The sequence below is a fragment of the Canis lupus genome, chromosome 17 (assembly GCF_003254725.2).
Source record: "Canis lupus dingo isolate Sandy chromosome 17, ASM325472v2, whole genome shotgun sequence".
NCBI lineage: Eukaryota > Metazoa > Chordata > Mammalia > Carnivora > Canidae > Canis > Canis lupus.
In genome coordinates this window covers 8,024,187-8,044,852 of record NC_064259.1, presented here as the reverse complement: position 1 = coordinate 8,044,852, position 20,666 = coordinate 8,024,187, and the positions used below count along the sequence as shown (strand labels likewise).

Here is a 20,666-nt window from a genome sequence, read left to right as displayed (position 1 = left end):
GTGCTTTGGAATTCATTCTTTCCTTCTGTTGATTAATTCTATTTGTCTTTCATCTTTCTCTTAATTTGGATTCTTTTTCATTTAGCTAAACTTGTCCAAATGTTTCACCTCAAACAAATGACCAAATGACCCCTAGAAAAAAATCTCAATTCTTTCTACCTTTTTGCCCCTCCCCTCACCAGCAAAACAAACTGTGCTGTCTCATTTTCTGTTCACTCCTCAGTGCACTATAATCTCCCTCCCAACCTCTCCCATCACTAACACTGCTCATTTCAAGATCATTCTGATTTCTTTGCTGCTAAAACTATCATTCTATCAAATATTCAGAAGTACTTGACACTTCTCAAATTGCTGTCTTCTCTTGGCTTCTATGACCATACTTAGCATCTCTCGCTGTTTGTCTCAGGTTCCTTTGCTTTCTCTTCCGCTGCTAAGTGTGAATCTTGTTTATTCATTCTTACTTTTTTATTCATTTGTTGCCTTCTTAAGTTTGTATTTGTTTCTAGGACTTTATCATTTGTCGTTGATTTCCATTTTTTTAAAAAGATTTATTTATTCATGAGACACAGAGAGACGGGGGGTGGGGAGCAGAGACATAGGCAGAGGGAGAAAGAAGCAGGCTCCTCACAGGGAGCCTGATGCAAGGCTGGATCTCAGCACCCTGGGATCAAGCCCTGAGCCAAAGGCAGCCGCCCAACCGCTAAGCCACCCAGGCGTCCCTCCATTTTTCCATTTGAAATCTTGCCTCTAAGCCTTAGGCATCTCTAGTCAGAGATAGCACAGATACTTTAAGATCAGCGTATCTACAACAATATTATTTTCCCCCTTCTGCTTTCATATCTCCTTCATTTCCTGTGATAAGTGATTCCACTACCTATCTGGCTTGGATCGAGCCAGAAATCTGGCTATTTGGATATCGGTCATCCTTGACTTCACTTTCAGTATCACTAGATCCTGTCAGTGTTGCCTCTGACATAGAATTTTTTTCTTTCCCATCTGACTGCTGCTTTCCCATTTCAAGTGACCATATTTTTCTTAGTTTATTACAGGATTCTTTTCTTTGATGTTGTTTTCCTAGCCTTTTCTACTCCAACCAAACTATGTATTATAAGATGTAGATCTAACCCTATTATTCCCAAACTTAAAGTACTTAAATGGACTAATTTCCTATTTATTCAGGGAAAATTTCAAAATGCTAATTTTTTTTTTAAAGATTTTATTTCTTTGAGAGAGTGAGAGGGAGAGAGCACAAGCCATGGGGAAGGGCAGAGGGGAGGGAGCCCTATATGGGGCTCCATCCCAGGACCCCGAGATCATGATCTGAGCCAAAGGCAGATTCTTAACCGAGTCACTCAGGTACCCCAAAATGCTATGTAATTTCTTACAAAAAGATTGTTAATGGTGTGATTTCTGATTTTTCCAACTCTATCTTTTGTGACTTCTCTTCTTCCTCCCAAATTCTACCCATGTTTAAGTAACTTCATTTGAAGCTACTTTCTTCCCATTTCCAGGCTTTTTTTTTTTTTTTTTTAACATGTAAGTCTCTCTGCCCTGAATGAAAATGCTAATTCCCCAAGTGTTACTACTATGCAGTATGTGGAAATATTTCTTTTTTTTTTTTTTTTAAGATTTTATTTATTTATTCATGACAGACACAGAGAGAGGGAGAAACACAGGCAGAGGGAGAAGCAGGCTCCATGCAGGGAGCCTGACGTGGGACTTGATCCCAGGTCTCCCCTGACGTGGGACTTGATCCCAGGTCTCCAGGATCCAGCCCTAGGGCTGAAGGCGGCACTAAACCACTGAGCCACCCGGGCTGCCCTGTGGAAATACTTCTGCCTCATTGTACTTATTTTGGTTTGAATTCAGACGTTAGATGGAGAAGACAAATATATATTCACGATGATTTTTTTTTAGAAACTGGCTTAATTATTTAATTAGAATAGATCGATGTTTATAGAATTCATAAGAGGATTTCCTTAGAAATTTCTGTTGTGAGAAGTGTGTATAAAATATGGCTAATGGAAAATGGTAATATAAATGCTATATAAGAAACTTCCTTTAAACTAGAAGATATTTTAAATTCTTTGAAACTCGTAATGATAAGTACTAAACTTAGCATATTGAATACAGTGTTTTTTATGATACATCATTAAGGTTATTGTCAATAGCAATAATAGTAATATTGTTAGCAAGACATAGTCTCATGCTTGCTTTGGCAGCACATATACTACAATTGGAACAATACAGAAATGATTAGCATGGCCCCTGCTCAAGGATGACATGCAAATTCGTAAAGTGCCTCATATTTTTATCACAATATTGTATACCTGAAACTAACATAACACTGTATGTTAATTGTACTGGAATTAAAAAAAGAAAACACATGTAGTAGTTCTTACTGTGTGTCAAGCACTGTTCTGAAGTGCTTTATTAATTTGTTAGGTTTCTTTTTCATTTTCTAGTCACATCAAAATGACATATTCTTTAAAAATATTCTCTTTAGAAATACTTAGTTTCAAACATTTAAAAAAATATGATCCCTTCTAAGTAGAATAGTTAGTTGCCCATTTTTTTGCAAACATAATGAAAAATGTGTTACCTGTCTATGTTAAAGTCATGTTAAAGTAAAAAAGCCAAGTAGCCTGTATCTGTCAGTATAATCTAACAAATTCAGTAAAGATTTTATTCTGTAGTGAAAAGACTTAATATCTTAGCAGTTTTGTGTGTTGTCTCATTTGATGTAATAATCTGTGAACTATATGGGGCAGATATTCTTTTTAGTTTCCTGAATGAGGACACTGAAATTTGGAGAGGTTAAATAATTTTCTCAATGAAAAGTAGCCAGTAAATGGCAGAAAAGGATCTGTGCCTTTAGAGTTCTAAAGTAGTATTCTTTTCTCATTTTTTTAAAGTGGGCTCTACACCCAGCATGGAGCCCAACATGCGCTTGAACTTATAGCCTTGAGATCAAGACCATGAGCTGGATCAAGAGTCAGATGCTTGACTGATGGAGCCACCCAGGCACCCCCTTTTCTCATTATGCTTCTTTTCTTTTTTTTTTTTTTTTCCTAAGATTTTATTCATCACACACACACACACACACACACACACACAGGCAGAGACACAGACACAGAGGGAGAAACCAGCTCCATGCAGGGAGCCTGACATGGGACTTGATCCCGGGTCTCCAGGATCACACCCTGGACTGAAGGTGGCACTAAACCCCTGAGCCACCCGGGCTGCCCTATTCTTTTCTAAAGCAAAAACTTGAAGCTCTGTATAAGAAGTTGGTAGCCATTATTTTTGGACAAGCCTGATAGATATTTTAGAAAAGTAATTAATAAAAATGTTCTACATTAAAAGGATTTCAGATTTTAGAATATCTTTTAAATCAGTGATTTTTCAACTTATTCTCCCCCAAATTTTCTTAGATTCAGGTTAAGCTTCTCTAAAACTGATCTTTTTTAATTAGTTTTTTTAATGTCTCCGAATGGAGAGAATAATTAACTAGATGATCTACCCTTCCTGGAGGTCTACATTATGATGGATAATTCAAGAACAGTTCATTATCTAATGATCACTTTCTATTTGTAAGTCTCTCAAGGGCTTGTGTGGAACATTTGAATATGGATATGTGTGAAATTCTGCAAATCAATGCATTTTTCGATGAGGATCTGCAGTCCTAATCCTAGACTTTCATGAGTCTAATTTCCCTTCTTACTGGCATGTTCCCCCCCCACATTATCTCCCAAATTTTTGAAAAGGATTACTGTAAAGAGAGCTGTTCTTCTTCTTCTCAGACTGCTTTCAGACTGCAGGATATCTAAGTGGTGCATTTAAATTGTGATATCTTTGGGGTGCCTGGGTGGCTCAGTGAGTTAAGCATCTGCCTTCCATTGGGCCCCACATCGGGTTCCCTGCTCAGCAAGGAGCCTGCTTCTCCCTCTCCCTCTGCCCCGCCCCCAGGTTCTTGCTTATGCTCTTGCTCTCAGACTCAAATAAACCCAGGAAAGAGAAAAAGAACCCCACAATTGTTGGTATCCCATGATGATGAGAAAACTATCACTTTTTTTTTTTTTTTACTTTCTACCACATATAACATTTGAGACATAATCTAGGTGCTTGTAAGAAATTATAGAAGGTACAGCTTATTGTCAAGGGGAAAATTATATGATGAAGAGCAATAAATACAGTAATATAAAAGAGTGCCTTACTTGCAATTTTTAGAAATTGTTATTTTTGGAAATAGTAGAAAAGTGCTCTGAAGGACGAGGGACTTGATTTACATGTTGGAAGATGCTAATTATGACAGTGACAACACTGATGACGTTAGAATAGCAGCAGACATACTTATTGTCTCTTGTGGTTGTACATAAATTAATTTGCCCCTCCAAAGGCCCTTTGAAGTAGCTACTGTTACTTTCTTGATCTTATTGTTGAAGAAACTGGGATTCTGCCTTTATGTGTCCACATTCTCTAGGTAGGCTGCACTGCATCCTGTACGGCAGGATGGCAGGAGGTGGTGGAGATTAGGGAGGGTAGCCTTCTTTTGCCTTCTTGGTAGTGTGGAACCTGTGTAGGCTTTTGGAATGGCCTATTTAATTATATCTCTGAATGAAAAATAAGCTCTTACCCAGGGCACAGATAAAATGTATTTTCAGTAAGGAAAATTAAAAAACCCACGTAACAGATTTTTTATTGATTAAAAAAAGAAAATACCTGTTTTAACCTTTTTGAGTAGAATTTTTTTTTAACCTGTGTAATTTTCATCATATTGTTTTAGGACATTTAATTAAAACTGTCTAATGAGAAGAGTGTATAACTATTTTGCATTTAACAATTTTTAGTTAAAACAAATCAAAGACCCAGTCATAGCCTTGTATATGCATGTGTGTGTAAAATTTTATAGTACCACTAAAAAAACTCTATATAGATGATTAACAAGTATCAGTGGTGTGTGTTATAGAGGTATTGTTGCAGAAAAACCAGCATATAATGAAATATTTAACATTGGAATATAAACATGGACTTGTTTCATTGTATATGGAATCTTGAAAAGTATCATGCTCTATTATCAAAACATGTAAACTGTTTTAGTTGGGAAACTCCTCCCCCTATATTTATTTTGAACATTTCTTTTGATAACACTTCTTCCTTCATAAAAGTAATAACTATTTAACAAAGGCAATATAAAGACAATATAATGAGGTGTTTAAGGACTTGGGGATCTGGAGTTATATTTGGGTTTATTTTCTTGTCCTTACTGTGTCATCTGATGAGTTGCTTAACTTTTAACCTATCAGTAAAATGGAAGATAGTAATAGTATTTCCTTTATAAAGTTGTTAAGTTTAAATGACTTAATCTAAACCACATAGTGACAGGCATATTGTAAGCCTTCAGCAAATGCCAGGTTTGTTTGTTTATTTTTTATTTTGTTTTGTTTTGTTTTGTTTTTGTGTTTGTTTATTATTGTGGCAAAAAAAAAAATGGCATAAGATTTACCATCTTAACTATTTCTGAGTACAGTTTAGTAGTGTTAAGTACATTCATATTGTTTTACAACCAAGATCCAGAACTCTTTTCATGCTGTGAAACTCTAAACTCCATACCCAGTATAGGGCAACTGGCTACTCAGTCAGTGGAATATGGGACTCTGGTCTCAGGGTTGTGAGTTTGAGCCCCACATTGGGCATAGAGATTACTTAAAATCTTAAAAAACAAATAAAAATAAAACTCCATACCCATTAAAGAACAACTCTTCATTCCTCCTCCCCCAGCCAGTGGCAACCACCATTCTACTTTCTGTCTGTATGAATTTGACTACTCTAGGTACCTATGTAAGTAGAATTGTATAGTATTTGTCTTATAGTATTTGTCAAAAGACTTATTTCACTTAGCATAATGCCCTCAAGGTTCATCCATCCATATTGCTTTATGTTAGAATTTGCTTCTTTTTTCAACAGTGAATAATATTCCATTGTATGTATATGGGAAATTTTGTTTGTCCGTTTATTTTGTAGATGGACATGGGTTTCTTCTACCTTTTGGCTATTGTGAATGATGCTGCTGTGAACACAAGTGTAACAGTATTGGGAGACCCTGTTTTCAGGTTCTCTTTTCACTGTATATCCAGGAGTGGAATTGCTGTATCATATAATAATTCTATTTTTAATTTTTTCAGGAACTACCAGACTGTTTTCCAGAGTGGCTGCACCATTTTACTTTCCTATCAGCGGTGCACAAGGATTTCAGTCTCTCCACATCCTTACCAGTACTTGTTATTTTAAGGTGTTTTTTATTTTTGGCTAATTAGTATGAGGGTCTTCTCATTTTTATTTATTTTTCTTCTGCCTATAGGCTTAAATTGTTCTTTCTCAGATTTTTCCTCAGGGAGCTTAAATTGATAATTTTAGATCTTTTCCTAAATTTGCTTTTTTTTTTTTTTTTTTGCTATAAATTTCTCTTTGAATACTGCTTTTGCTGCCACCCACAAATTTTGAGAAGTTGTATTTTTGTTTTTATTTATTTTTTTTAAATTTTTTTATTTATTTATGATAGTCACAGAGAGAGAGGCGCAGAGACATAGGCAGAGGGAGAAGCAGGCTCCATACACCGGGAACCCGACGTGGGATTCGATCCCAGGTCTCCAGGATCGCGCCCTGGGCCAAAGGCAGGCGCCAAACCGCTGCGCCACCCAGGGATCCCTATTTTTGTTTTTATTTAGTGACACCTTATTTTTTGAAAGGTATTTTGCTATCAATAGTATTCTAGGTGATAGTTTTTGTTTTACTTTTGGTACCTTAAATATGTTGCTTCACTATCTTCTGACTTGCATTATTCTCTGTTCATTATTTTATTGAATTTCTTTTTTTTTTACTGGCTTTAATCAGTTTGATATGCCTGTTGTTTTCTTTATGATTCTTGTTTTTAGCTTTGGTTGAGCCTCTTGATCTGTATAGTTTAAGTTTTTATCACGTGCAGAGAATTTCTAGCCCTTATTTCTTCACATGTTTTTTCTTCTTTTCTATTTCCCTCTCTGACCTCTAATTATATGTACTTTAGGTTCCTTCACGTTGACCGACAGCTTGCTGAGAGTCTACATTTTTTTTTGGTCTTTTCCCCTATGTGTTTCATTATGGATAATTACTATTGCTGTGTCTTCAAGTTCTGTTGTCTTTTCTTCTGCAATTTCTAGTCTACTGTTAATCCCATCCAACAGTAATTTTCATATCACAGATATATTTTTATCTCTAGATTTTTGGTTTGTGTCCTTTTTAATGTATCACCTCTCTACTTAACATTTTTAGTGTTTTCTAAATCTTACTTATTGTGATAAAATATACATAACATAAAATTCACCAGTCTAACCACTTGAGTGACACTAAATACATCCACCGTATTGTATAACCATCACCACAATCTGTTTTTTTTTTTTTAAAGATTTATTTATTTATTCATTCAGAGAGAGCGAAGAGAGAGGCAGAGACACAGGCAGAGGGGAAAAGCAGGCTCCATGCAGGGAGCCTGATGTGGGACTCGATCCCCAGTCTCCAGGATCACACCCCAGGCTGCAGGCAGTGCTAAACCGCTGCGCCACTGGGGCTGCCCCCACAATCTGTTTTTTTAAGAGCAGTTTTTGTTGCTATGTGTGATTGACCACATTAGTAGTTTCTGTGGCTTATGGGTTGTGAACAAGAGGGGCTTCTGTGTTAGGGAAGAGTCCTTATGGGGAACTTATGTATTCCTTTTTTGTCGTTTCTTTTTAGTGACTGGTGCCTGCTTTTCCACATCATGAGGTGGGAGCCTTGTATTTGGGTTGATGGCAACAAAGTTCAGGAGCCTGGATCTCTGATGATTGTGGGAGCTTTTGTGTCCACATCTATCTATCTATCTATCTATCTATCTATCTATCTATCTATCTATCTATCAAGATTTTTATTTATTTATCCATGAGAGACCGAGAGAGAGGCAGAGACACAGGCAGAGGGAGAAGCAGGCTCCATGCAGGGAACCTGATGTGGGACTTGATCCTGGGCCTCCAGGATCACACCCTGGATTGAAGGCTAAACTGCTGAGCCACCTGGGCTGCCCTATTTATTTATTTTTAATGATCCAAATAGCCTTTATTGTTTGGGAAATGAAAGAGAGGAGAGGACATGACAACTCCAGCTCCTGGGACAGTAACAGTGATTACATCACTGTCCTTCAAAAGGACCCTTAACTGTTTTAAGGCAGACATAAGACACTAAGGGGCATTTTCTGTCATTTGCAGCTGAACCCCAAATCAAATTGATACTTATAAATTCCATTACTTCTTTAATATTGACAAAGACATAAGATTTTTAGAAATACATACCAAAGGGTAACTTCTTTTTTAAATAGCTTTAAAAAAAATAGCCATCCAGGCACCCCACTATAGAATTTCGTAATGCTACATTTATTATTTATAAATCCAGCATGATTTTTCTCTTTGGTAATTGACAAAGTGGATTTAAATTTAACAAAGAAAATAATTTAAAACTGTTAATACATAATTATTATGTATGAATGTATTGTGTTTTATAGACATTTTATTTTCTTCATGTATTTTTCACAACAATCCTGCAATGTATTATTGTCTCTGTTTACTGATGTTATTGAGGTTTAGAGAAGGAAGTTATGGAACTTGGTAGTAGTGATGGAGTTCAGATTATATTTAAAGTCTTTCTGACCCCAAATCACACACTTTTTTCACTAAGTCCTACTTTTTCTATCATCTGTCTTTTATATCTTTATTTCTGAGACAACTCTGGTTGGTAAATTAATCTCCTAGGAGGTACCCTGTACCAGTGACTAAGTTAATTCTTTCAGGTCACTTAATTCTTTTACTTATTAGTGAAGCATGAGAAGTTAAAATAAACTTTTCTGAATCTGCAAGGTTGAAAACTACTATAAGCCCTAGACTAGTAACTTAATTTTAAGGTTTATATCATAGATGGTGGTTATTCCAAAGGCCTCAACCTAGCCTTTAAGTCTTTCAGCTGTGCTAGTGTCTTTCATCAGTTAAAGGTTTAGTTTTAGGTATGGTTAGCTTTAAATTACTGTACTTATGATCTGAGGAAAACAGCCGGACTCTTCTAGTCTAAGTTTCTTAATTTGTTGAGAAACTTTGATGCAGTTTTGGTTTTTGTTCTCATTATTTTGTTTTAGCTAACTCGTCTTCTGTAATGACATAGTAGCATTCAGAGGACAAACACATCACACCTTAGGAACAAAGAGTGCCAAGAATTACTTGAAATTTATGATCATATAAAACAAATTTACTTCTTAAATTTAATTTTTGTAATCTGTTATGGCAAAATACTTTTAAAGCCTGGGTGTTCCAGAACCTGTTTAACCTGTTATCTCTTAAGTGAGATGACTGCATACCTGAAAAAATAATTCACTGGTGGAAGAGACAGATGCCAGAACTATTGAGAATAAGTCCTTGTTTGTGTAACCTTTTAGTTTGTCGAATCATTCCTTTTTTGGAGTACAGGAAATTAAACACTATGGAAAAATTGCCATTCCCAGTTGGTCTAATGTTCACTGTACTATAGAATTTCTCTTTCTTTCCCTCCCTCCCTCCCTCCTCTCTCTCTCTCTCTTTCTCTCTTTCTTTCTTTTTTCTTTCCTTCCTTCCTTCCTTCCTTCCTTCCTTCCTTCCTTCCTTCCTTCCTTTCTTCCTTCCTTCTTTTTTTCTTCTAATTTATTTACTTTTAGAGCGAGGTGTGTGTGAAGGGCAGAGGGAGAGGGGGAGAGAGAATCTCAAGCAGACTCCTCACTGAGCATGGACCCCATGTGAGGCACAATCTCAGGACCCTTAGATCATGACCTGAGCCGAAACCAAAAGTTGGACGACACTTAACTGCCTGAGTCTCCCAGGCACCCCACTATAGAATTTCTTAATGCTACATTTATTATTTATGAATCCAGCATGATTTTTCTCTTTAGTGGATTTAAGTTTAACAAAGAAATAATTTAAAACTGTTAATACTGGGGATCCCTGGGTGGCTCAGTGGTTTAGCGCCTGCCTTTGGCCCAGGGCGTGATCCTGGGGTCCCGGGATCGAGTCCCATGTTGGGCTCCCAGCATGGAGCCTGCTTCTCCCTCTCCCTGTGTCTCTGCCTCTCTCTCTCTCTCTCTCTCTCTCTCTCTCTATCATGAATAAATAAATAAAATCTTAAAAAAAATTAAACTGTTAATACTATATATGCAAATGTATAAATTCTGAATTTTCTTCAGCTGTGTAATCTACTACCCGTTTTGCCCCTTCCATTAACCTCTCCTCTGTTAATTAGATATGTGTAGGAATTTTTTTTTCCTCCTTTGCTTTCACAGTGCTTATGTACTTTTCCAGTTCCTCAAGTTTGAGTGCTACCAGTTGGGGGGGGTAGTTGCATTGAGTAGTTCTTTATTTATTTTATTTTTTTGTTGAAGTGTAGTTGACCTACAGTGTTATGATTCAGGTATACAGCATAGTGATTCAACAATTCATTCTATACATTATGCAGTGCTCACCAGGATGAGTGTCGTTACTATCTGTCACCAGATAAAGTTATGACAGTATTATTGACTATATTTTCTATGCTGTATTGTTTATCCCTGTGACCTATTTATTTTATAACTGGAAGTTTGCATCTCATAATCCCTTTAAAGAGAGTTGTCATAGAATGTATCTAAAAATGCCTCTGGCCAGTGTGGTAGCCATTATTACATGTGGCTGTTAACTAAACTAATGAAAGTAAAATAAATTTAGTTTCTCAGTTGCACTAGCCTTATTTCAAGTGGTGGGTAGTCACATGTAGCCAGGGGCTACCATATGGGACGGCACATCTGTTGAGTGTCTGAAATTCTGAAATGCAGCTGATCAGATTGTGACCTGAAGAAAGTACCCAGTATGATTTTTATTAGTTAATGTCATTTAACTTTAAAATTTTTAAAAAATATTTATTTACTTATTTTAGAGAGAGAGAGAGAGAGAGAGAGAATGTACATTAGTGGAGGGAGGGGTTGGGGATCTTCATGCAGACTCTGCTGAGTCTGATGTGTAGCTCCATCTCAAAACCCATGAGATCATGACTTGAGCTGAAACCAGGAGATGGACACTTAACTGACTGAACCATTCAGCTGCCCCAGTTATGTCATTTAATGTAATTATTAGTCTTATTTCTAGTGGAGGTTGTTTAGAAAAGTGAGGTCTTTCATTTCTCTCAATTCTTAACAGTCTACATTTTGATGAAAGTTTTTTCGTTATATTTTCAGGAAATTTTCAGAGGTCATTATATAGTGTTGTTTAGTTAACAGACAAATGGGATTTGCTCCTTGTTTAAATGGCTTGCCAGAAAATGTTACGGATAGTTTTGTAGATGTTTATTACATTTCTGATTATAGGAGTAATATGTGGTTACTGTAGAAAATTGGGAAATGGGGCATCCCTGGGTGTCTCAGCGGTTTAGCTCCTGCCTTCAACCCAGGGCGTGGTCCTGAGGCCCCGGGATCGAGTCCCACATCGAGCTCCCTCCATGGAGCCTGCTTCTCTCTCTGTGTCTCTGTCTCCGTCTCTCATGAATAAATAAATAAAATCTTAAAAAAAAAAAAAAAGAAAATAGGGAAGTGTAAAGAGTAAAATATAAAAACTTACAACCACCCAAGGATAGTTACTGCTTCTGTTTTTTTTTTGCTATTTTTGTAATTTTGCTAATTTAAGTTTAATTTTTCAGATCATTTTCAATTTTGTCTTTAATGTGATAGCATAAGGATTTTCCTATGATACTAACTTTTTTTCTTAAAGTTCTAAACAAATGTACCACAGTATTAAATGAAGTGGTTTCAATCATAATTAGCTTAATGTTGTTGGGCATTGTGTTTTGTGTGATAGTGTTCTCTGCTTTGTAGCTCTGATTAAAGGGTATGTTCTGTAACTTCTCTAACTGGAATATAATCCTTAAAATTTTTTTAACCTCTATAGAATGTATTTGGTTTAAGTTTATTTCTTCTACTAGAGTAGAAGCCACGTGAGTTTAGGGACTTGATTACCTTAGATCTTTTTTGCAGTGAGACAGGATATATAAATAAAGTTATTTTAGTTATATTTATATTTCCAATTTATAACACTGTGCTTGGCACATATTTATTTACGTTTGATGAATTATATTTAGGCGTTATTATTTTTTAAAATTCTCTTTTATTTAAGTAATCTCTACACCTAGTGTGGGGCTGAAACTACTGACTCCAAGATCAAGAGTCACTTGCTCTTCTGACTGAGCCAGCCAGGTACCCCTGACAAGTTGAATTTAGATAAGTGGCTTGTCCATTTTCATAGATTTTGCCTGTAGATGAAAATATACATGAAAATTTAGTAAAAGAATAATTCAGTTTTTTGGACACATTCTTTGCTGTTAGGAACTAGTCTCATTTGTAATTATGGGTTTTTTCCTTATTTTGCAACTCTTTTCATGGAAGAAAGGTTTTGGCTGTGCCATTTTAAGAAGATGAATAATTTTTCAAGGAATTCATATTTAAGCATATTTGCCTGGCTTTATCACATGCCACAATATGGTTTAGCTATTTGAAGAACATCTTTAGTGGCAAACACAAAACAGTGAATGTGCTCGGATACTGGCCAAATTTAATTATGATGTAGTTTCCTAACTTTATAAGTTGGCTTCAACAATGTTATAATAAAAGGAACTATGAAAAGCAAAATTAATGACATATATAGTTAATATTTTGTTATCTAAACTTACTGGATTTGATGACATATAAAATATTTAGGATATGAGACCTTATTTTATGCATGAAATAGAGCATGTGTTATGTTGAACATTATATTGGTGTCACCAAATGTAGTCCTTATCCACTCATTTTAAATATGCTTAATGGTACTGTGTTTCAATGAATGATAGTAAATAAGAAGCCAGTATATGCAAAGTCTGAATCAATTCTTTTATAGAACTATGTAGCCAAAACACATAGTCAAAATTAGTATAAAGAGAGCAGCAAATCCAAAGGCATCTGTGGTAATGTTTTTAATTGCTACACTGGACCATGAGAGCATCATTGTTATTCTGAAGTGCAAATTATTGACTGAATAGTTTTTCCAGTCCATTTTTAGTATCATAATTTGTTTTAGTCATTCAACAATATACCCTTTTCATATTTCCATATTAATACATTTAAACCTATTTTATTCTTCTTAATAGCTTGACAATATTCCATTGGATGTATTTTAAATTATCCATGGCCTGTAATCAAGGACTTTTGAGTCATTTTAATTATTTACATCAAATATCAAAGGATATTCTTACAGATAAATATTTATATATTTATGCAGGTAGTAGGAAAAAGTTAGAATTTATTTTTGTTATTTCCTACGTTTTAATTGGTATTGCATATTTTTACAATAAGAACAGGATACAAATTTATGATTATAATGAAAAACTTCCTTTAAAAAGTCGGTTAAGTACTTGAGGGAAAAAGTGAGGTTATTTTCTTGCTTTATAACATGCACTAAAATAAACTCCAAATAGTTAAAGGGGATTAAGGCAAAATTAAAAACTATAAACAATGGGGTGCCTGGCTGGTTCAGTCAATAGAATATGCAACTCTTCATCTCAGTGTTGTTCAAGCTCCCTGTTGGGTGTAAGCTTACTTTAAAAATAAAAAATAGGGCAGTCCTGGTGGCGCAGCGGTTTAGCGCTGCCTGCAGCCAGGGGCGTGATCCTGGAGACCCTGGATCGAGTCCCAAGTCAGGCTCTCTGCATGGTGCCTGCTTCTCCCTCTGCCTGTGTCTCTGCCTCTCTCTCTCTGTGTGTCTCTATGAATAAATAAAATCTTAAAAATAAAATTAAAAAAAATAAAAATAAGAAGAGTTGTTATATTAAAAAAATACAAAAAACCATAAACAAAATGAAGCTACACATGTGCCCATTTGATCTAAACATAATCGATACAAAAGCATCCATAAAGAAAAAAAATCATAGTTTTTATTTGCTGAAAGTGAACAAAAAAGAGAGAAAGTTAAAAGATAAGAAACAGAAAAACCATATGCCCAAAAAAGGTAGAAAATGCATTAATATTCTTAAAGAGCTTATATAAATTTATTATATAACCTTAAATATCAATAGAAAAATGTTTTAAAAAATTTAGTTCACTAAAGGGTACAGTTGTATCTAATCTGTCTACAGAATTCTTTTTTTTAAATTATAGTTGATGTACTGTGCTACATTAGTTACAGGTGTACAGCATAGTGATTTGACAACTTTACATGGTATACTATGCTCACCATAAGTGTAGCTACCATCTGTGATCATACAAGGCTCTCATTGTACCATTAGCTATATTCCCCATGCTGTACTTTTCATCCATGTGACTTATTCCATAGCCGAAAGAGTCCCATTTTCCTTCACCCCATTCTGTTGGATTCTTAATTTTCACTCATTTTAAGTTTTAGAGTTTTCATTTGACTGATAAAACTTCAGGTTCTCTGCCAAAATTCTCCCATTTTATCTCGAACATGTTAATAGCAATGATTTTGAAGCTTGCATTAAATTTCTGGATTTCCTGTGGGTCTGATTTTTAATAAATTTCTTTTGGTGAGACACCGGGTGGTTCAGTGGGTTAAACTTGTGACTCTTAAATTCAGCTCAGTTTGTGATCTCAGGGTCCTGGGATTGAGCCTCCAGTTGGGCTCCATGTTCTGCACAGAGTCCGCTTGTCCCTCTCCCTCTCCCCTTGCTTGTGGGCGTTCTCTCAAAATAAATAAAATCTTTTAGAAAATTTCTCTTGGTTTTATATTTTGGTTTTATCTTGTATGACTGCTAATGTTTCATTGACTACTGGACATTGTATATGAAAAAATGCTTAGGTAATGTTATCTTTTTTTTTAAAGGTTTTATTTTATTTTTTAAGATTTTATTTATTTATTCATAGACACACAGAGAGAGAGAGGCAGAGACACAGGCAGAGGGAGAAGCAGGCTCCATGCAGGGAGCCCGATGTGGGACTCGATCCCGGGTCTCCAGGATCACACCCCAGGCTGCAGGCGGTGCCAAACCGCTGCGCCACCAGGGCTGCCCTAGATAATGTTATCTTTCTTCAGAGAGGATTTATATTTTCTGTTAGAGTTGAGACAGATCACCTTAATCTCTTTAATAATTGAAGAGATTTGAGGCAGATTTTCAGTCTTTTGAGGGTTGGTCTATTTCTGTGTTTTCTTTATTTCTTTTTTCCTGGAGTGTAGCACTTTAGGCACTGAGTTAAAAGCCTGGACTTTTTCTTCTTTGTGAGTCCAAAACTCTAATTTCTGTCTTCCCAATCTCCTAAGAGTTCTTACAGATAAGCTTTTTTCAGTTTTTCAACTTCTAAGCTGCAGCATGGTAGTCAACTTTAGGCTCATATCCTTGTTCCCACTCCCCATCCCATTTTAGTCTCAGTAGTAGGATTGGCTTGCAACAAATTCATCTGTCATTGGTGGAGGTAGTTATCTCCCTGTTATGTTATCTATATATGTTTCTTTTTAAAGTGTTTTAGGTGTCTGATATATAATAATTATTGTCATTCTGAATGTGGAGGAATTGGAGGAATATGTTAGAATGTTTTATTTATTATTGGTAAAATCTAGGATATAGGCTGAGATATGGGACAGAATGCTCATTGTTCTGAATAGATTTGGACTCTTCCAGCAGATAGGTCTCTCACAGAGGTGGAGTCGTCTTTGCTGTGTTTATCAAAAGAATGAGAGTAGATGAGAATTAGTGTGTATAATTTGTAGGGATCAAGATTCTAGAAAATTAGTGTAACTCAAAATAATTATAAATTGGAGTCACAATCACTAGGTGTCTGTTATATGCAACCTATGATTCTTCCTTCAATAGATCTTATATTTTTATAAATTATGGCCATAGAGCATGGATTTATAGTTAAGTTGTAATGTTGCACATGCCAGGATGGGAAATACTGTTTTGTAGTCTCAAGAATAATTGCAAAATGGAATACTTTGGAATATTTTGTGATGACTATGTTCTCAATATGATGATCTTTATATGATCTGGTTATTTGTCTTCTAAATTTGGAATTTTTCTGAGTTGGTGACTTATTGCCCTCAGAATTCAGTTGGTATTGCATACACTACAATGACGTTGGCAGTATCTTTCATAAAGTTTGAACCATATGATTAAGCAAGCACAGTAAGTACAGGAATCTCTCAAAACTGCTTGATTATTTTTTTAACTGCTTGACTTTTAATCCCCAATTCCCACTTTTAACCTTTTTCAAAAAATTATAAGTTAAAACTTTATAGTAACAGCCAAACTCATATTTAAGATTTCCTGAAGGTTGCAATAATACCAGGTAACACTATTATAGTCAAGCTACTTTCCGTAAAAAAAACCAAATTCACCAAATTTTGGAATCAGATAACTAGCATTAACTAAGTGAGAAGGAGAAATAAAACATACCAACACTTATTACAGGGAGATTTGCCAGGAAAAGAAGGTATCTTTAGGCCATCTTAGTCTTACTTTTATTTTGCATTAGTTCAGCCCATTCATAAAGTCAAAGAAAAAGTTTTGACATAGCTTTTCTATTAAATGGTTGGTTTTGTATTTAGGAATGTTAAACTACATTTTTGTGATTTTTTTTTTTTTTTTTTTTTGTGATGTAGAGCGGGGCAGATATACAAAATAGGTTTCCAGATATAGAACCCTAATTTGTAATACTATTTCTTTTTTTTGTTGTTGTTTTCTTTTTTGTTTTTTTGTAATACTATTTCTGTTGGAAATGAGAATTTGTTTTATAAATTTGGATTTCATTGACCATCAAAGAACCAGTTTGGTTGTGAGATAGATGAGGATCATGTGCATAACTCAATTAATGATTATCAAGCCATGTCTGTTAAGACATGTATGTGTATATACACATACATGTACATAGTTTTTTTGTGTTTCCATTTTTGAAGTATTGGGTTAAATTCAGATATGCTTGTCATTTAGGAATTTCTTTAAGAAAATGTCTGTTTGGTGATTGGTATTCAAGAAAGGAAAGCTTTCTGTATTATTTGGTGGCATAGAAGAAAAACATTTATGAAATGAGATGTTAGTGATTTGATCACTTCATGTATAGGAGCCATAATATTATTTTGCAGATTTTTGGATTATGCCTTTTTAAAAAATATAAGCCATTTGATAATTTTTATAGTACTGTAAACTAATTGAGATCATTGTGGTTAATTTACTTATAGTCTTGATAGTTTTTCAAGGAAAAATAGTAATAAAATCAGAGACATGTTATATTATGTTCCTTGGTTTGCACCACTGGTTTTATTTGAATGTCTTTTTTTTCCTCCTAGAGAAAACTTGGTTTTCTGTGTATTTATCTACAGTTTTCAGTCAAGTCTGATATGGTTAATTCTTGTCTGTCAGCATTTAGAGTGTTTATATTGAATTTTCCACATGCTCTTGGTAAATATTGTTGCCTTAGCTGGCTGCAGTAGTGCAGTTTGCTTTCCGATGGAAATAGGTTTGCTCACTAAGCTCCTTAGAGCAAGGACATTAGCTCATTCATTTCTGCTACGGACATATTTGTTGAAATGATACCCCAGAGCTATCAAATGAATAGTAGAGGTCTTTTTACCTGCTTCAGTGTTCCTTGATGTGATTGATAAAGTGAACTTGTTTTGTAGTTGTGTCTTAAGTTCTTTGTGTTCCAAGGACTTTGTGTACATTTAGTCTAATAAGTATGTGAATTTAGCAACTACCACTTGTCAGGTCCTGGATTAGGCCTTGCAGTGAACAAAACAAAAATTCCCTGCTATCACTTTACATTTAATGGGGAGCCAGATAATAATAAACAATTGCCTAAGATAGTAATTTATGGCAAGGAGAAAAAAATTGAAACAAGGCGAATGGTATGAATATATATAGAGTGTTGACAGTACGGATACTAAGGTTTCTCTGAAGACTTAAGACCTGGTGGAAGTAGGAGAATTAGCCATGCAGATACATGGTTCGATAATTTTTGGATAGGGCAAATCCAAAGACCTTGAGTCAGGAAAATGGCTTGGTGTGACATTAAAAAAAAACTTATTATTTGGAAACAGTTTCCAACTTAAGAAAAAGTTGTGTGTTTTTTTTTAAGATTTTAATTACCTATTCATGAGAGACACAGAGAGAGAGAGACACAGAGACATAGGTAGAGGGAGAAGCAGACTCCCTGTGAGGAGCCCCATGCGGGACTCAATCCCAGAACCCCAGGATCATGCCCTGAATGGGAGGCAGATGCCCAATCACTGAGCCACCCAGGTGTCCCCAACTTAAGGAAAAGTTTTCAAACCTTTATATACTTTACTGAGAGCCCTCATTCAATTTTTTTTTCTTTTTTAAGATTTTATTTTTTTTATTTGTGAGAGACACAGAGAGACAGAGACACAGGCCAAGGGAGAAGCAGGCTCCCTGCACGGAGCTCGAGGGGACTCTCCCAGGACCCCAGGATCACGTCCTGAGCTGAAGGCAGATGCTCAGCCGCTGAGCTACCCAGGCGTCCCTGAGCCACCCACATGTCCCTCAAGTTTTGTTAATTGCCCAAATAATATTCTTTAGACCAAAAGGATCTAATCCAGGATCATGCATTGCATCCAGCTCTCATGTTTCTTTAATCTCCTTCAATTTGGAACAGTTTCTCAGTCTTTCTTGGTTTTCATACTATTTGCAGTTTTGAAGGTTATAAGCCAGTCATTCTGTAGAATATCCCTCAGTTTGGGTGTGTAATGTTTCTAATGATTAGACCCAAGAATTGTATTTTTGGCTGCAGTTTCATAGAAGTGACATTGTATTCTTAATGAATCCTATTTTGTGGTAATGTTAGCTTAGATTACTTGATTAAAGATGATGTCTTCCCCCTTCCTTTGTAATTAATAAGTATTTATAGGGAGATACTCTGGGACTATGTAAAATCATGTTTCTGTTCCTACTTTCACCCATTAGTTTTAGTATCCATTGATGTTTTTCATCTAAATTAATTTTTACTATGAAGATTGCCAAATAGTGATATTCTGATTTAATATTTTTTCTAGTTTTGGCTCTGTTGCTCAATGGATAGCTCATTGAACTTTTAATATTTCTAATACATTTTTTAGTTGGTGTTTTACTAGAAGAAAGAATTACTTCATATACATTTATTTATATCAGGAATTCTTTTTTTATTCAATGGGTTATACTCTATTACTGTCATTATTTATTTTTTTTTAAGATTTTTTTTTTTTAATTTATTCATGAGAGACAGGGAGAGAGAGAGGCAGAGAGACAGGCAGAGGGAGAAGCAGGCTCCATGCAGGGAGCCCGACATGGGACTTGATCCGGAGACTCCAGGATCAGGCCCTGGGCCGAAGGCAGGCGCTAAACTGCTGAGCCACTGGGGCTGCCCTCATTATTTATTTTAATACGCAGATTGCCCCACATTTGCCACTGGGAGCCCTTTCAGGCTGGCTTGTTACATCCTTTTGATGTTTTCCCATCAATCTTTGTGTACTTCTTTACTTTTTTTCAAAAAACTTTTATTCAAATAAAACAAATTCACAGGAAGTTCCAAAAATAACACAGAATGGTCCTTTGTATCCTTACCCAAATTTCTCTTAATGTTTATGTTTTATATAACTATAGTACACTATCAAGATTAGGCTATTGGTATTGATATGATGCTTATGTATAATTCTATGTCATTTTATCACTGTACACCTCCCCACTTTTGCCACAAGATGCTACAGGCTCATTTTGTAATTTTCTTTCTGTAGTCCTGGAATCAGCCATTTCTCTGAGGAGCCTTAATTTTTTTTCAGAGGAGAGTGGTATTTCAAAACCATGTTCTCATTGCTGTTGGAGTATCTGTGTACTCAGACTCTTTCAGTGGACAGATGAAGAAAGCATAGGTGTGTGTGTGTACACTTACATCTACATCTGTATTTGTATATCTTTACTGAAAATTGTGTATTTACCCTGATAACTCTAATTCCATCCCAATACCATTTGTTCATTCTAGCTTTCTTTTTTTCTCATATTTGTATCTCTTCTCCAAGTAGTAAAAACTTGTTCCTGTTATATAGATCATAATTTGCTCAGTTCCTCCATATGTTGCCAGCTCCCCACCCCATAAAACTTGGTTGCTGCTCAGATGTTCTTTCTTGTGAAGGCCCTGGCTGCTTCAGAGCTACCTTCCTACCCTGTTCCCACTTACTTCTTGTGTAGGGCCTCTGTTATGGTTTTAAAACCTTAAGAAAGGCAGTGTGGCTGGAGCAGATAAGGAGGGCATGAGACATACAGATTTAAATTATAAGAAGATTGACTATTCAGGAGTAGAATGGAGATGAACTAGAGTAGAGGGTCATTAAAGGCAGGGAAACTAGTTAGTAGGTAAGAAATAAGAATCTGAGCAAACATAGGAAAAGAAGTGGAGAAGGGAACAACTGTGAGACCAGAGTAGTTCACAGCACAGAAGGAATTACAGGGTGTAAGGGTCAAAGGAAACTTGACTTTCCTAGGATGGCGCTACTTGCCAGATACGGAGTAGGTATGAATGAGAGAATGACTAATTAGGTTTTGGACATGTTGATACCAAGATATTGGTTAAATACTCATTTACACAACAGTTT

At 35.6% G+C, this 20,666-nt stretch overlaps 1 protein-coding gene and 1 non-coding gene across 15 annotated transcripts in view; both read left to right on the top strand.

Annotated features, from left to right (window-relative positions):
- Positions 1 to 20,666, top strand: part of ROCK2 (Rho associated coiled-coil containing protein kinase 2) — a 143,850-nt gene that overhangs the window by 24,406 nt on the left and 98,778 nt on the right. The window lies entirely within an intron of this gene.
- Positions 2,211 to 2,313, top strand: LOC112665168 (U6 spliceosomal RNA). Its single transcript, XR_003140261.1, has one exon. It is a non-coding gene; the product is annotated as a U6 spliceosomal RNA (small nuclear RNA).